This window comes from Triticum urartu, chromosome 2 (assembly GCF_003073215.2).
Source record: "Triticum urartu cultivar G1812 chromosome 2, Tu2.1, whole genome shotgun sequence".
In the NCBI taxonomy this organism is placed as follows: Eukaryota; Viridiplantae; Streptophyta; class Magnoliopsida; order Poales; family Poaceae; genus Triticum; species Triticum urartu.
In genome coordinates, this window is record NC_053023.1 from 522301949 (window position 1) to 522319388 (window position 17440).

Below are 17440 nucleotides of genomic sequence, written 5' to 3' on the forward strand. Positions count from 1 at the left end.
ACATAAGTCTGAAACATTTGAAAAGTTCAAAGAATTTCAGAGTGAAGTTGAAAATCATCGTAACAAGAAAATAAAATTCCTATGATCTGATCGTGGAGGAGAATATTTGAGTTACGAGTTTGGTGTACATTTAAAACAATGTGGAATAGTTTCGTAACTCACGCCACTCGGAACACCACAGCGTAATGGTGTGTCCGAACGTCGTAATCATACTTTACTAGATATGGTGCGATCTATGATGTCTCTTACTGATTTACCGCTATCGTTTTGGGGATATGCTCTAGAGACGGCCGCATTCACGTTAAATAGGGCACCATCAAAATCCGTTGAGACGACGCCATATGAACTGTGGTTTGGCAAGAAACCAAAGTTGTCATTTCTGAAAGTTTGGGGCTGCGATGCTTATGTGAAAAAACTTCAACCGGATAAGCTCGAACCCAAATCGGAGAAATGTGTCTTCATAGGATATCCAAAGGAAACTATTGGATACACCTTCTATCACAGATCCAAAGGCAAGACTTTTGTTGCTAAATTCGGAAACTTTCTAGAGAAGGAGTTTCTCTCGAAAGAAGTAAGTGGGAGGAAAGTAGAACTTGACGAGGTAACTGTACCTGCTCCCTTATTGGAAAGTAGTACATCACAGAAACCAGTTTCTGTGACACCTACACCAATTAGTGAGGAAGCTAATGATAATGATCATGAAACTTCAGAACAAGATACTACCGAACCTCATAGATCAACCAGAGTAAGATCCGCGCCAGAGTGGTACGGTAATCCTGTTCTGGAAGTCATGCTACTAGATCATGATGAACCTACGAAATATGAAGAAGCGATGGTGAGCCCAGATTCCGCAAAATGGCTTGAAGCCATGAAATCTGAGATGGGATCCATGTATGAGAACAAAGTATGGACTTTGGTTGACTTGCCCAATGATCGGCAAGCAATTGAGAATAAATGGATCTTCAAGAAGAAGACTGACGCTGACGGTAATATTACTGTCTACAAAGCTTGACTTGTCGCAAAAGGTTTTCGGCAAGTTCAAGGGATTGACTACGATGAGACCTTCTCACCCATAGCGATGCTTAAGTCTGTCCGAATCATGTTAGCAATTGCCGCATTTTATGATTATGAAATTTGGCAAATGGATGTCAAAACTGCATTCCTGAATGGATTTCTGCAAGAAGAGTTGTATATGATGCAACCGGAAGGTTTTGTCGATCCAAAGGGAGCTAACAAAGTGTGCAAGCTTCAACGATCCATTTATGGACTGGTGCAAGCCTCTCAGAGTTGGAATAAACGCTTTGATAGTGTGATCAAAGCATTTGGTTTTGTACAGACTTTTGGAGAAGCCTGTATTTACAAGAAAGTGAGTGGGAGCTCTGTAGCATTTTTGATATTATATGTAGATGACATATTACTAATCGGAAATGATATAGAATTTCTGGATAGCATAAAAGGATACTTGAATAAGAGTTTTTCAATGAAAGACCTCGGTGAAGCTGCTTACATATTAGGCATTAAGATCTATAGAGATAGATCAAGACGCTTAACTGGACTTTCACAAAGCACATACCTTGACAAAGTTTTGAAGAAATTCAAAATGGATCAAGCAAAGAAAGGATTCTTGTCTGTGTTACAAGGTGTGAAATTGAGTAAGACTCAATCCCCGACCAATGCAGAAGATAGAGAGAAAATGAAAGATGTTCCCTATGCTTCACCCATAGGCTCTATCATGTATGCAATGATGTGTACCAGACCTGATGTGTGTCTTGCTATAAGTCTAGCAGGGAGGTACCAAAGTAATCCAGGAGTGGATCACTGGACAGCGGTCAAGAACATCCTGAAATACCTGAAAAGGACTAAGGATATGTTTCTCATATATGGAGGTGACAAAGAGCTCATCGTAAATGGTTACGTTGATGCAAGCTTTGACACTGATCCGGACGATTCTAAATCATAAACCGGATACGTGTTTACATTAAACGGTGGAGCTGTCAGTTGGTGCAGTTCTAAACAAAGCATTGTGGCGGGATCTACATGTGAAGCGGAGTACATAGCTGCTTCAGAAGCAACAAACGAAGGAGTCTGGATGAAGGAGTTCATATCCGATCTAGGTGTCATACCTAGTGCATCGGGTCCAATGAAAATCTTTTGTGACAATACTGGTGCAATTGCCCTGGCAAAGGAATCCAGATTTCACAAGAGAACCAAGCACATCAAGAGACGCTTCAATTCCATCCGGGATCTAGTCCAGGTGGGAGACATAGAGATTTGCAAGATACATACGGATCTGAATATAGCAGACCCGTTGACTAAGCCTCTTCCACGAGCAAAACATGATCAGCACCAAAGCTCCATGGGTGTTAGAATCATTACTGTGTAATCTAGATTATTGACTCTAGTGCAAGTGGGAGACTGAAGGAAATATGCCCTAGAGGCAATAATAATGTTATTATTTTATTTCCTTGTATCATGATAAATGTTTATTATTCATGCTAGAATTGTATTATCCAGAAACATAATACTTGTGTGAATACATAGACAAACCAAACGTCACTAGTATGCCTCTACTTGACTAGCTCGTTAATCGAAGATGGTTATGTTTCCTAACCATAGACATGTGTTGTCATTTGATTAATGGGATCACATCATTAGGAGAATGATATGATTGACATGACCCATTCCATTATCTTAGCACCCGATCGTTTAGTATGTTGCTATTGCTTTCTTCATGACTTATACATGTTCCTATGACTATGAGATTATGCAACTCCCGTTTGCCGGAGGAACACTTTGTGTGCTACCAAACGTCACAACGTAACTGGGTGATTATAAAGGAGCACTACAGGTGTCTCCAAAGGTACATGTTGGGTTGGCGTATTTCGAGATTAGGATTTGTCACTCTGATTGTCGAAGAGGTATCTCTGGGCCCTCTCGGTAATGCACATCACATAATCCTTGCAAGCATTACAACTAATGAGTTAGTTGCAAGATGATGTATTACGAAACGAGTAAAGAGACTTGCCGGTAACGAGATTGAACTAGGTATTGAGATACCGACGATCGAATCTCGGGCAATTTACATACCAATGACAAAGGGAACAACGTATGTTGTTATGCGGTCTGACCGATAAAGATCTTCGTAGAATATGTGGGAGCCAATATGAGCATCCAGGTTCTGCTATTGGTTATTGATCGGAGACGTGTCTCGGTCATGTCTACATTGTTCTCGAACCCGTAGGGTCCGCACGCTTAAGGTTTTGATGACAGTTATATTATGACTTTATGCATTTTGATGTACCGAAGTTTGTTCGGAGTCCCGAATGTGATCACGGACATGACGAGGAGTCTCGAAATGGTCGAGACATAAAGATTGATATATTGGAAGCCTATATTTGGATATCGGAAGTGTTCCGAGTGAAATCGGGATTTTACCGGAGTACCGGGAGGTTACCAGAACCCCCCGGGAGGTATATGGGCCTTAGTGGGCTTTAGTGGAAGAGAGGAGAGGTGGCCAGGGCTGGGCCGCGCGCCCCTCCCCCCTAGTCCAAATAGGACAAGGAGAGGGGGGCGGTGCCCCCCCTTCCTTCTCTCTCCCCTCTTTCCCCCTCCCGAATCCTATTACAACTAGGAAAGGGGGGGAATCCTACTCCCGGTGGGAGTAGGACTCCTCCTGGAGCGCCCTCCTTCTGGCCGGCCGCACCTCCCCTGGTCCTTTATATATGGGGGCAGGGGGCACCCCTAGACACACAAGTTGATCCACGTGATCATATTCTTAGCCGTGTGCGGTGCCCCCTTCCAGCATAATCCTCAATAATATTGTAGCGGTGCTTAGGCAAAGCCCTGCGACGGTAGTACATCAAGATCGTTACCACGCCGTCGTGCTGACGGAACTCTTCCCGACACTTTGTTGGATCGGAGTCCGGGGATCGTCATCGAGCTGAACGTGTGCTAGAACTCAGAGGTGCCGTAGTTTCGGTACTTGATCAGTCGGGCCGTGAAGACGTACGACTACATCAACCGCGTTGTGCTAGCGCTTCCGCTGTCGATCTACAAGGGTACGTAGATCACACTCTCCCCTCTCGTTGTTATGCATCACCATGATCTTGCGTGTGCGTAGGAATTTTTTTGAAATTACTACGTTCCCCAACAGTCATACTATGCTTACCGTATTATAAACTTCGTCTCTTTATCCTTAGCCCTCAATACAATGTGAAGAAATAGACAATACATTAGCGATGGTACATGGTCATATGTTTGGAACCTGGTTTTATTATGTACTTTGCAATAAAATACAACTAATATTTTACATGGGTTCACCAGAATAAGTTCTGTATATAGACCAAAGCTATTTTGTTTGGTTTTGCTGCCTCCTTAATATCTTCTGTTCTGGTACTACTAATGTAAAACCTCAACTTTTCAGCGAGCTATGGAAAAAATAGTGGAACCGCCACCTTCTGAAGGTGGAAGGTGGCGAGGCAACTATAACCGCAATGTCAGCTCTTGCTGCAGTGGGTCAGTACCTGTCCACTAACAGTGCCAAAAGCACATTCCTGCGTAATACTGGGTTGGTTGTTAAGGCAATATCGTCCAAACTGCCTCATGATCAAGATATGCAAGCTCAAAGCAATGTTGTACCTGCGCTCCAGACACAAGTCCATTCCCTAACAGCGACCCTTTGTGAAACAAGGAGAAACATTGCTCAATGTCATCAAGATATGCATGGTTTTGAAACCAGACTATCAGATATTTGCTATGTTTTTCAGGAGCCTAGGGGAAATGAAGGTGAGGGTTATGGTGCTCCATCGGACAATAAAGCATGAAAACGTAACAGTCAGGTCAAATGAACTGAGCTTCTGAACTTCTGGTGGTGCATTTATCTGCTAGACTGTTAAGTTTTATGCCAACCTTCCTTTTGTTATATAGTTGTAATTTGTTTTGGTGCGATACAAAATTTATTCTTAACATGCATCCACCGCCTGAAGAAAACAGCAAGCCATTTTTGTATAGTGTAGGGTGTTCCCTATATTTGCACTGGTGGCGATCTGTGATGCCGAGTGGACGTAATTTGTGCAATCGCCTTAATAGCCTAGCGTTAGTTTTGGCCTTATTTATTTCCTAGTCTTCTATTTCCCTGGTTTGCTAGTGGCCGCAACTACCATGGGCCATATACGGGCCATAGGATCCATGGGTCTCCTACGGGCCGTCGATAAATGGGCCTGTAATCGGTGCGCCTCGGGCCGTCGGATAAATGGGTCTACATGGGCCATAATCGGGCGCAATTGGTATCGGCCCAGCACGGTAACAGGCCGTTAACAGGCCGTAGGACAGCAAAGGCTTAATTCTGTCATAGGCATAACGGGTCGTTAATGGGCCAGAATATAGGACGGGCTGGAAACGGCGCAACGGGTTAACAGGCCAGAAACGGGCCGACTCTTGCCATGGGCCGAATTTGGCCCATTAGGGTAACAGGCCAGTAACGGGCCGACTCTTGCCATGGGCCGATTTTGGCCCATTAGTGGAACAGGCCAGTAACGGGCCGACTCTTGCCATGGGCCGAATTTAGCCCATTAGGGCAACAAGCCAGTAACGGGCCGGAAGTAACCGAGGGCCGAAAAGGAGCCCAAGAACGTATGGGCCGTCAATAGGCCGAAAGCTAACACGGGCTGGAAACGGCCCATGTAAATCACGGGCCGTTAACGGGTATAAAGAAAATTACTGTTCATTATGGGCTAGAGTCACCGTGGGCCTTTACCTGGGCCGGCCTATTATGGCACACGAGAATCTTGTGGGCCTTTACCTGGGCCAGCCCATTATGGCCCGCGAAATCTTGTGGGCCTTTAGCTGGGCCAGCCCATTATGGTCCGCAAAATCTCGTGGGCCTTTAGCTGGGCCGGCCCATTATGGTCCGCAAAATCTTGTGGGCCTTTAGTTGGGCCGGCCCATTTAAACTTGTTGGGTCGTGCCACGTGTCGACGTATCATAGGCGCCTTCTGTCCAGTGAGTGGATGACATCTGTCCCGACGATGAGCCAACACGTGTTTCCTCTAGCCAATGATGATTTTACACGTGGAAAATCCCCATTGGTCGGGGCTGTTAACGGGTTATCGGATCCAAAACCCGCCCTAATAGCTTAACGACGTTCCGTTACGGTGGATGACACGTGTCGGTCACCCTTGACGAAAGCACTTCTGTGACGCGCGATTTATCGTCATGGAAGTGGACACTTCCGTGATGATAATTTTTGGTAATGTCATGGAACACTTCTACGACAGCACAGGTATGACTATCTTGATTCTGTCATAAATTTGTCATGGATGTACATGCATGACAAAAAAAGCGACCTACTTTGACAAACACGTATCATCACGGAAGTGTATTTTTTGTAGTGCTTCTAAGTCCATAGTATAAGAATTTTCATAAAGATCAAACAGGACAGTCTGAGAATTGCGTGATGATGAAAATTTAAACCTTCTCACAAATGAATCGGTTAAATAGAGGTATTGACGGCACTTGTCTGCCTCGAAGCTCTCCAGATCAGCATTACGCACATATGCGTCAAATTCCTCCTTGATTCCTGCTCGAACCATGAAGTCCTCTGACAGCCATTCACAAGGCCGCACTTGAGCGTCCCTCGGTGGTTCATTGTCTGGCTCACGCATTGTGGGCCTGGGTCCTTCTTCCTTGAAGAATCACCTTGGTACATTTTCCTAAACATATTTCCTCCTCTGAAAAATTTCTGACATTTTTAGTAACTTCAAAATAAAAGTGAACCAAACTCAACAAAATTGATAGCAACTACTCCCACAAGTGCCTAGAGACTATATCATGCATTAAAACTACTTTTGACCATATAAATTTGACATGCAAGCTCAAGAACAGGGTCACCTAAGCAGCAAAAATTTGCAATGAATAAAGCACTAGAACAAAAACTAATTGGACCAATGGAGGAGTCACATACCAAAGAACAATCTCCCAAAGCAGTTTTGTGAATGGAGCTTTGAGCAAGGAGATCGAAAATGGCAGCAAGATGAGCTAGAACTCGTTCTTGAGCTGGTTAGTGATTTTTTGGGAGGAAGAAGGAGTGTGTGGTGGCTGGAATAAGTGGAGGGGAGCCACCATGGGCCCATGAGGCAGGGGGCGCGCCCAGGGGGTGGGCGCGCCCTGGACCCTCGTGGCTAGGTGCTTGCTCCCCCCGATGTGTTCTCAGTGCCATATATTCTTAAATATTTCAGAAAAATCATATTAAAATTTCAGGGCATTTGGAGAACTTTTATTTTCAGGGTATTTTTTATTGCATGGATAATTCAGAAAACAGACAGAAAATACTATTTTTGCTTTATTTAATATAAATAACAGAAAGTAAAAATAGGGTACAGAGAGTTGTGTTTTCTAACTTCATCCATCTCATGCTCATCAAAAGGAATCTACTAACAAGGTTGATCAGGTCTTGTTAACAAACTCACACTATTGGAATCTGCTTCTTTGCCGTCCGCCAGTTGAGGGCAAAGAGCCTCTTTGACGTCCGCTTCTACAAAGCGGACGTCAAAGAAAGGGCAGATGGCAAAAATGCTATTTGTCGTCAGCTGCTTCTTTGTCGTCGGTCAGCTGACGGCAAATAGCTATAAGGCAGGCGACAAAGAGCCAGGTGGGCCCCACAGGGCACGGCGTGGCTAGGTCAGATTCTTTGCCGTCCGCTAGCGGACGGCAAAAGAGGTGATTACTTTGCCGTTTGCTGGCGGACGGCAATGTTAGTCCTTTGCCGTCTGCTTGCGGACGACAAAGAGGAGACGTGAGCCAACCCTAACGGTGGCCCTCGTTGTCGTCTGCTAACAGACAGCAAAGAAGGCCCACTTAACGGGCCGAGCTATCTCCCCCCTCTCTCTTTCTCTCTCTCACTCCCTCCCGTGCGCCTGCCTCTCTCCTCTGTCGCCGCCGCCGGCCATCCCCGCTCTGTCGCCCCACTGCGCCGCCGCGCCCCGTCGCCCTGTCACCCCGCCGCGCCCCGTCGCCCTGTCACCCCGCCGCGCCCCGCCGCCCCACCGCGCCCCGTGGCCCCGTCGCCCCACCGCCCCCTGTCGCCCCGTCACCGGAGTGGCCTGTGCCGAGTCGCCCCGGTGCCGGACCCCTCCCCGAGGTCCCTGCTCCGCCCCTCCCCACTGCCGTCCTCCTCCCCGCGGCCCTTGCGCCGCCCCGCCCAACCGGTCGACCTCGCTGGAGCAAGAGGTAATTTTTTTTCCTGTTTTTTGTTCTCTATTTTCTTGATTTGTTTTAGGTTAGTGCTAGGTTTAATTAGGTGTAGTTTTGAGTTTTTAGGTTTAGGTTAGTGCTAGGTTTAGGTGTAGTTTTGAGTTTTTAGGTTTAGGTGTAGTTTTGAGTTTTTAGGTTTAGGTTAGTGCTAGGTTTAAGAAGAGGAAAAAGGGGAAGAAGAAGAAGAAGAAGAAGAAGAAAAGGAAAAAAGAGAAAGAAGAAGAAGAAGAAAAAGAGGGTTCCTCTGTGTCGATGGTACCCTAAATAGCAAGTATCGTTAGTGCGAGGTACATGTGGCCGTCGGTGTCGAATACTACATCCACGTCCCACAAGTGACACAGGGGTCCTGCGTCTAGCAACAACATTCTCGGTGTCGATGGCGGTCGAATACCATTGCAAATTTGTCTGGCAGCCTCAGAGATGACGATTAAAAGCTAAGTGTTGAAACTTGAAACACCCAAACTAACTCAAGTCGGTTTGGTTGTTTGAAATTTCAAAACTTGGCTTTAATCCTCATCGCAGAGGCTGCCAGACAAATTCACCAAGGTGTTCGACCATGATCGGCCACCAGAACTATTGTTGCAGGATGCCGGGCGCCGGCTTCACTTGTGGGATGTGGATCTAGTGTTCAATGCCGACCGCCTCATGTACCTTGCACCGATGGTAATTGCTATTTAGTTTACCCGGGGATGAGCGGGTTAGAGGGTTCCTCGGTGTCGATGGTATCGTAAATAGCAAGTATCGTCAGTGCAAAGTGCATGCGGTCGTAGGTGTTGAATACTTACTATGTTACTCATCTTTCGATTTAAATATGCAGGTATTTCGTCGCTGCGAGGGTGTAGTGTTCGACGAGCTCCGTCCCTGCGTTCATTGGTGAGCACAAATGACATCTCCTCCTCCCCCCTTCATTTGCTTTGTTCTGGTCTTCATGCCGATGAAACTTGCTAGCTATAGGTGTCAATCATCAGTATGCGTAACCACTATGCGTCTCCCATTCGAAAGGGTTACATCTATAAATATGCATGCATTTGCATATTTATAATCGTGATTCTTTCGAATTGTCCAACGTTATCCATGGACAGCCCGAGTATGTGTAGATTGGGTTCGTTTTCCCATATGCTCAGCTCCGGATCTGATGCAGAATTTCGTTAGTGCCTCCTTGTTGTTCTCCGGGTACACATTCTCTCTGCTTATTGCTGAGGCGTGTATCAGGAGAACAGCAGGGAGGTGCTGCCGAAATTTTGCGTCGGATCTGGAGCAGAGCATGGGAAAACGAACCCGATCTACACATACTCGGGTGGGATTAGGACCTATCTTTAACTATTAGCGTGTAGGTTGCATGGACGTAATAAAACTAACAAACTCCATTAACTGATGGATATGGTTTGCTTAATTATGTATATATTTCTTGTGTGTACAGTAGGAAGTCAATATGAGTTATCGTGCATGGATGTACACCGGTTACTCTAGTCAGAAAGTTTGGACCGAGGAATGGTTAACAAAAACCAAGGGGTTTGTTAGTGCCGCATTTGCAAATGGCCAGGAATTTAGCTGGTGCCCCTGTGCCCGACAACTATAAAAAGAGGGACGATCTTGAAATGAGTAAAGACCTACAGAAGTTTGGTTTTACGCCTGGTTACACGGTCTGGACTTTACATGGTGAGTCTGCCCAACGTGCCAGAGCCGAGGTTCGTTGTCGCACCGACGAGCATGGTACTGGGACCGCAGACATGGTGCAAGACTTTGACGATGCTCGGGACTCGGACGAGGAGATGGAGGAATCTGCAAAGGCCTTCACTGAAATGTTGGAGTCCTCAAAACGTCCTCTCCACGAGCACACTGAGCTTTGTCAGCTGGATGCCATCTCACAAATAATGGCTTTGAAGGCTCAATTCAACTTAGGCAGAGAATGCTACGACGCAATGATGACAGTATTCGGCCGATTTCTACCCAAAGGCCATGTGCTACCTCCAAACCTGTACCAGTCAGACAAAATCCTCCGTGCTCTTAAGATGCCCTATGAGAAGATAAATTCATGTGAGAAAGGATGTGTCTTATTTAGGCTTCAGTATGAGGACTTGAACTATTGTCCCATTTGCAATTCTTCCAAGTATGTTGTGGTAGACAACGGTATGGGTGAGAAGACGCAGACCAAAATACCCGTTAATGTTCTTCGGTATCTGCCAATCGTACCAAGACTTCAACGTCTTTTCATGCTCGAAGAGATGGCCAGACAGTTGACATGGCACAAAACGGGCAAAAGAACCAAACTAGATGCAGATGGGAATGTGATGATGGTGCACACATCGGATGGTGAAGCGTGGAAGCGCTTCGATCCATTACATAAGGAAAAAACGGTAGATCCAAGGCATCCTCGAGTCACCGTCAGCACAGATGTGTTCAGTGTGTTTGGTCGGATGGCAACCCCATACAACTGTTGGCCCGTCTTTGTCATTCCACTCAATCTCCCCCCTGGGCAGAGTATGCAACGAAAGAATATTTTCCCGACGTTGATAATTCCAGGGCCCAACTATCCGGGGAAGAATATGAATGTGTACATGCAGCCGCTTAAGGACGAATTGCAAGAATCTTGGGATAATAGGTTCAAGACATACGACACCTTTAGCAAACAGAAATTCATAATGTGTGCCTGGTACATGTACTCGACGCATGACTTGCCGGCGTATGCGCTATTCATTGGCTGGTGTGTGCATGGAAGGTTCCCGTGCCCCACATGCAAGGGAGCTCTTGAGTTTCGTTGGCTGACGGCAGGGCGCAAGTATAGTTGCTTCGACTTGCATAGACCGTTTCTACATCCTGGCCATAAGTTCAGGAAAGACAAGAAGAACATCATCAAAGGTAGAGTTGTCAAACACTCTGCACCACCTGCGTTGACAGGCCAACAGACCCTAGATCAGTTAAACACTCTCGATCCAGATCCAGAGTGTCCAGGGTATTTCAAGGGGTATAATAAGGAACACGCCTGGACTCACAAGATATGCTTCTGGGATCTTCCTTACTTCAAAGACCTCCTTTGCCCACACAACATCGACGTGATGCACACTGAAAAGAATATCGCCGAAGCCATTTTTGGTACATTGTTCCGCATGGAGGGGAAATCAAAGGATAATACTAAGGCTAGAGTCGATCAAGAGGAGCTATGTGATAGACCATTACAAAACATGAAAGAACCGAAAAGAAAGAGGATCAACTGGACGAAGCAAAAGGCATGGTTCAATCTTGGAAGGCCAGCTATGAAGGAAATTATTTTGTGGGTGAAAATGCAGTTGATGTTCCCCGATGGGTATGCAGCAAATCTAAAGAGGAGAGCGAGTCTTAAAAAATTGAAAATATTTGGTCTAAAAGTCATGATTGGCACATATGGATTGAGCGGATAATGCCGGTGATGTTGCGTGGCTTCATCCCTGAGGATGAATGGCTAGTACTGGCAGAGCTAAGCTATTTCTTCCATGTTCTTTGTGCGAAAGAACTATCACCTGGCCTCCTAGAAGAAATGGAACAGTTGGCGCCGGAGTTGATCTGCAAGTTAGAGAAGATCTTTCCGCCAAGCTTCTTTAATCCAATGCAACACTTGATTTTGCATCTCCCGACCGAGGCACGATTGAGGGGGCCCGTGCAAAATTGTTGGTGCTACTCAACTGAGAGGATGCAGAAGACGCTTCGAGCAAAGTGTAAAAATAAACGTAGAATAGAAGCATTGATGGCGGAGGCATTCATCATTGAGGAGGCGGCAAACTTCGTGACCGCACACTACGAAGCCATAAATCGTCATTTGCATAATCCGAAGCCTCGGTACAATGCTAACGAACCTCAAAATGGTCAATCCAACCTCAACCTATTCAAAGGGAATCTCGCACCAGCCGGTGGTTGGAAACCAGTAAGGTTGGATGCTAAAGAATGGCGGACCATTTTGATGTATATCTTCAACAACCTAACAGAAGTGCAGCCGTACATCGAGTAAGATCTCGGTACATGATTTCACAACTTCTAATTCCTTTGAACTTCTCTTATTCCTGGATATTTGATGCAGTCGATACGTCGCCATATTCTCGTATGGAGCGGTGATCCAAAAGGATTCCGTCCAAGAGTATGAGCTTCTGGCAAAACAAGGAGCCGAATTTCCCAGTTTCATCTCTTGGTTCAAAGAAATGGTAATTCCATTAGACCCTTTCTTTTCTTTGGCTAATTTGCGACTAATGCAGCAATCCTTTCGTATTAAACTTGTAGGCTAATTCAAAGATTATGGATGCCGAATTGAGACAAGTAGCTAATGGTTTTGACTATAAGGTCCGTTCATTTGAAAAATACGACATCAACGGGTATCACTTTCGTACCTATGGCAAAGAGCTATCTATGGCCGACCGAAAGTCTACAAATTGTTGTGTCTCTGCTATCGGCGAAGGAGGTATCGAGTATTATGGAAGAGTTGAAGCAATTTATGAACTTGAATTCTATGGTGAAAACCCACCAAACGTCGTAGTCTTCAGATGTTATTGGTTCCAGCCGAGGGAGACTAGAAGGACTCATGAACATATAGGGCTAGTCGAAATCAAACAAAGCACCCATTTGGATGTTCCCGATGTCTATATTACGGCTCAACAGGCAACCCAAGTTTTCTATCTACCGTGGGCCTGTCAAAGTGATCCAAATCTCAGTGGTTGGGACGTCATTTATGAAGTGCCGCCACGTGTTAGACCACCTCCCCCCAATGAAAAGGATTATGAACCTCACATTAATCAAGACACATATGACGAAGGAGAATTCTTCCAAGAAACACGTCTTTCCAAAAAAACCTTTCAAGAACCGCTCTACTCCACCCCAGAACATTGAAGTAGACAACGATAGTGAATCCGACTTCACCCCTGAGCCAGAACAAGAAGAGCCGGAAGAAGAAGAAGTTACTGCTGCAGATGACCTGTCAATGCTTGAACGATTACGTAAAGGTGGCCTTCCACATGATGATGCATTTACTAATGATGATGATGAGCACGTCATTACTGATAGTGATGATGATGATGCTTTTATTAATGATGATGAAGAGCACGTCATTACCGATAGTGATTATTAGGTATTCAAATTTTTACGTTGTACTTGATTTATATAGTTATTTGTATGATTGTATGATTTATATAGTTGGATTTATAATTTTCTTACTTTGTATGATTGTTTCTTATACATAGTGCCATGGTCTTGATGTCCGTCCCGGTCGACCCTCGCCCGCTTTATGATTCGGATGTGGTAAATTCTCTTTCATAACTATTTGTTGCATTTTGCATTTATGACAATTATGGCCATCAAGTTGACATAGAGATATTTTAATCTAGGAGGTATGTGAACCGGAATTTGAAATCGACCCTCTTGTCGACAAGTTAAATTTAGTTGAAAAAGAAAATGAGTATTTGAAAGAAAAAATTAAAAGATTGAAGAAGAGAAGATGACATTGGAGTTGTATGTTGCCGATGTCATCGATGATCACAAGATGAAGATGAATGCAATGCGCTTGAAGATGGATGCAATGCGCCTGACGCTTAAGAAGATTAGAAAATATGCCATTGATAATGAGGCTTGGTATCATTATGCCGTTGGATCAGTTGTTACCTTTGTTGCGATCTTTATCACATTTGTTGTGATTAGGGTAAGTTTTCTCTAGTGTTTTGCTTTATAAATGGATACTTAGCTTATTTTCCTCCTAAATGGCATAATTACCTAAGTTAGATAAAAAAATGAGCTATACTTAGCTTATTCAGTTCATTTATGACATACTTAGCATACTTAGTAAAAAAATGGCATGATAATCTTTGTTAGCTCCAAAATGATATAGACTTAGCTTATTTTCCTCGAAAATGACATAATAACCTTACTAAGCTCCAAAATGACCTACTTATCTACCTTAGCTCTAAAATGACCTACACTTAGCATTTTTATGTAGCTTAGCAATAAAATGACATTTTTACCTACCTTAGTTAGAATAAGAAGAAGATAAAGAAGAGCAGCGGAGAAAAAGAAAGAGAAGAAAAAAATCTTCTTCTTCTTCTTCTAACTTTCATCTTTCCCAATTTGCAGATTTGCTTTACATGAGGAAACTTGGATTTATGGAGTGTACTATTCTTGTGGTGCTTCCTTGTTGTTTATGAAAACTTGTTTGGATATGTATGTCTATATAGATATGTTGTTGGAAACTTGTTTCTGGTTATGTATATATGGATATGTTGGACTTTGTTGAACTATGTTGTTGGATTGGATGAAATATGTTGTTGGACATGCTGTTGGATATGTTGGATATGTATGCATGTATATCTGTGTTTGAAACCATGTCTAATTAATGGGATTTAAATAAAAATAGGGGATATATAGCCTCTTTGCCATCCGCTAGCAGACGGCCAAGAGGACACATGGTAGTCACCTATGTAAACTGGGAACACTGGCTGCCTATTTGGTCATTTTGCCATCTGCTGGCGGACGGCAAAGTGACCAGCTATGCCGTCCGCCAGCAGACGGCAATGATTCAAACCTCTATGCCACCGGCTGGCGGACGACATATCTCGACATGTGGCAGCTTCCCAGTGCTGCCTAGCTGGGCTCTTTGCCGTCCGCCAGCGGACGGCAAAGATCTTTGACACTTTGCCGTCCGCTGGCAGACGGCAAAGAGCGTCGTTAACCCCCTAATGGCTCTCACGCCACCGCACTACCGTCAGCTGTCTTTGGCGTCTGCTGGCCTCGGATGGCGGACGGCGTAATCCTTTGTTGTCCGTGTCTAAGAAGCGGACGACAAACAAGGCCTTTGCTGGCAGGTGTTCATCTGGACAGTTTGCCGTCCGCTAGCGGACGGCAAAGATGTTTGCCGTCCGTGATCTATGCCTTTGCCGTCCGCCATGGCGGACGGCAAAGAAGCTGATTCCAGTAGTGTCATTTAGAGAAACATGAAACCGGAGAAATTTCGAATAACACTATGTTACCTCAACGGGGATATGCACGTCCCCAATAATAATAATATCATATTTCTTCTTGATAGTAGGTAGAGGAAATTCAAAACCTCCAAAAATAATCGATGGAAATTTTCCAATAGAGTTTATACTATGAACTTGAGGTTGTTTCCTCGGAAATTGTACCGTATGCTCATTGCCATTAACATGAAAAGTGACATTGCCTTTGTTGCAATCAATAACAGCCCCTGTAGTATTCAAAAAGGGTCTTCCTAGAATAATAGACATACTATCGTCCTCGGGAATATCAAGAATAACAAAGTCCATTAAAATAGTAATGTTTGCAACCACAACAGGCACACCCTCACAAATACCGACAGGTATAGCAGTTGATTTATCAGCCATTTGCAAAGATATTTCAATAGGTGTCAACTTATTCAAATCAAGTCTACGATATAAAGAGAGAGGCATAACACTGGCTCCAAGATCACATACAACAGTTTTAACATAGTTTCTTTTAATGGAGCATGGTATAGTTGGTACTCCTGGATCTCCAAGTTTCTTTGCTATTCCACCCTTAAAAGTATAATTAGCAAGCATGGTGGAAATTTCAGCTTCCGGTATCTTTCTTTTATTAGTAACAATTTCCTTCATATGTTTAGCATAAGGATTCATTTTAAGCATATCAGTCAAACGCATACACAAAAAGATAGGTCTAATCATTTCAGCAAAGCGCTCAAAATCCTCATCATCCTTTTTCTTGGATGGTTTAGGAGGAAAAGGCATGGGTTTCTGAACCCATGGTTCTCTTTCTTTACCCTGGTTCCTAGCAACAAAGTCTCTCTTATCATAACATTGATTCTTTGATGGTGGGTTATCAAGATCAACAGCAGGTTCAATCACTACATCATTGTCATTGCTAGGTTGAGCATCAACATGAACATCATCATTAACATTATCACTAGGTTCATGTTCATTACTAGATTGTGTTTCAGCATCGGAGATAGAGATATTATTGGGATTCTCAGGTGTGTCAATAATAGGTTCACTAGAAGCATGCAAAGTCCTATCATTTTTCTTTCTCTTCCTTTTAGAAGGACTAGGTGCATCAATATTAATTCTCTGAGAATCTTGCTCAATTCTCTTAGGATGACCCTCAGGATACAAAGGTTCCTGAGTCACTTTACCTCCTCTAGTTGCAACTCTAACAGCAAAGTCATTATTTTTACTATTCAGTTCATTAAGCAAATCATTCTGAGCTTTAAGCACTTGTTCTACTTGAGTGGTAACCATAGAAGCATGTTTACTAATAAGTTTAAGTTCACCTTTAACACTATCCATATAATCACTCAAGTGTTCAATCATATAAGCATTATGTTTCAATTGTCTACCAACATAAGCATTAAAATCTTCTTGCTTAACCATAAAGTTATCAAATTCATCCAAACATTGGCTAGCAAACTTAGCAGGAGGGATTTTAGCTTTATCATGTCTATAGAGAGAGTTTACCTTTACTACCCTTGTCGGGTTATCAAGACCGTGTGTTTCTTCAATAGGTGATGAAGTAAGACCATGTATTTCTTCAACAGGAGGTAAATTCTTAACATCAGCTTTTATACCTTTTTCTTTCATAGATTTCTTTGCCTCTTGCATATCTTCAGGACTGAGAAGTAGAATACCCATTTTCTTTGGAGTTGGCTTAGGAGTTGGTTCAGGAAGTGTCCAATTATTTTCATTAATCAACATATTATTCAATAGCAATTCAACTTGATCAACAGTTCTTTCCCTGAAAACACAACCATCACAACTATCCAGGTGGTCTCTGGAAGCATCGGTTAGTCCATTATAAAAGATATCAAGTATTTCATTTTTCTTGAGAGGATGATCAGGTAAAGCATTAAGTAATCGGAGAAGCCTCCCCCAAGCTTGTGGGAGACTCTCTTCTTTAATTTGCACTAAATTATATATTTCCCTTAAAGCAGCTTGTTTCTTATGAGCGGGGAAACATATCCTGGGGACTACGCACAACCAGGATCAAGAGAATTAAACCATATCTTAGCATCACCCTTTAATGAGAACGGAAATAATTTAAGGATATAGTAGTAGCGAGTTTTCTCATCATTAGTAAACAGGGTAGCTATATCATTTAATTTAGTAAGATGTGCCACAATAGTTTCAGATTCATAGCCATAGAAAGGATCAGATTCAACCAAAGTAATTAACTCAGGATCGACAGAGAAATCATA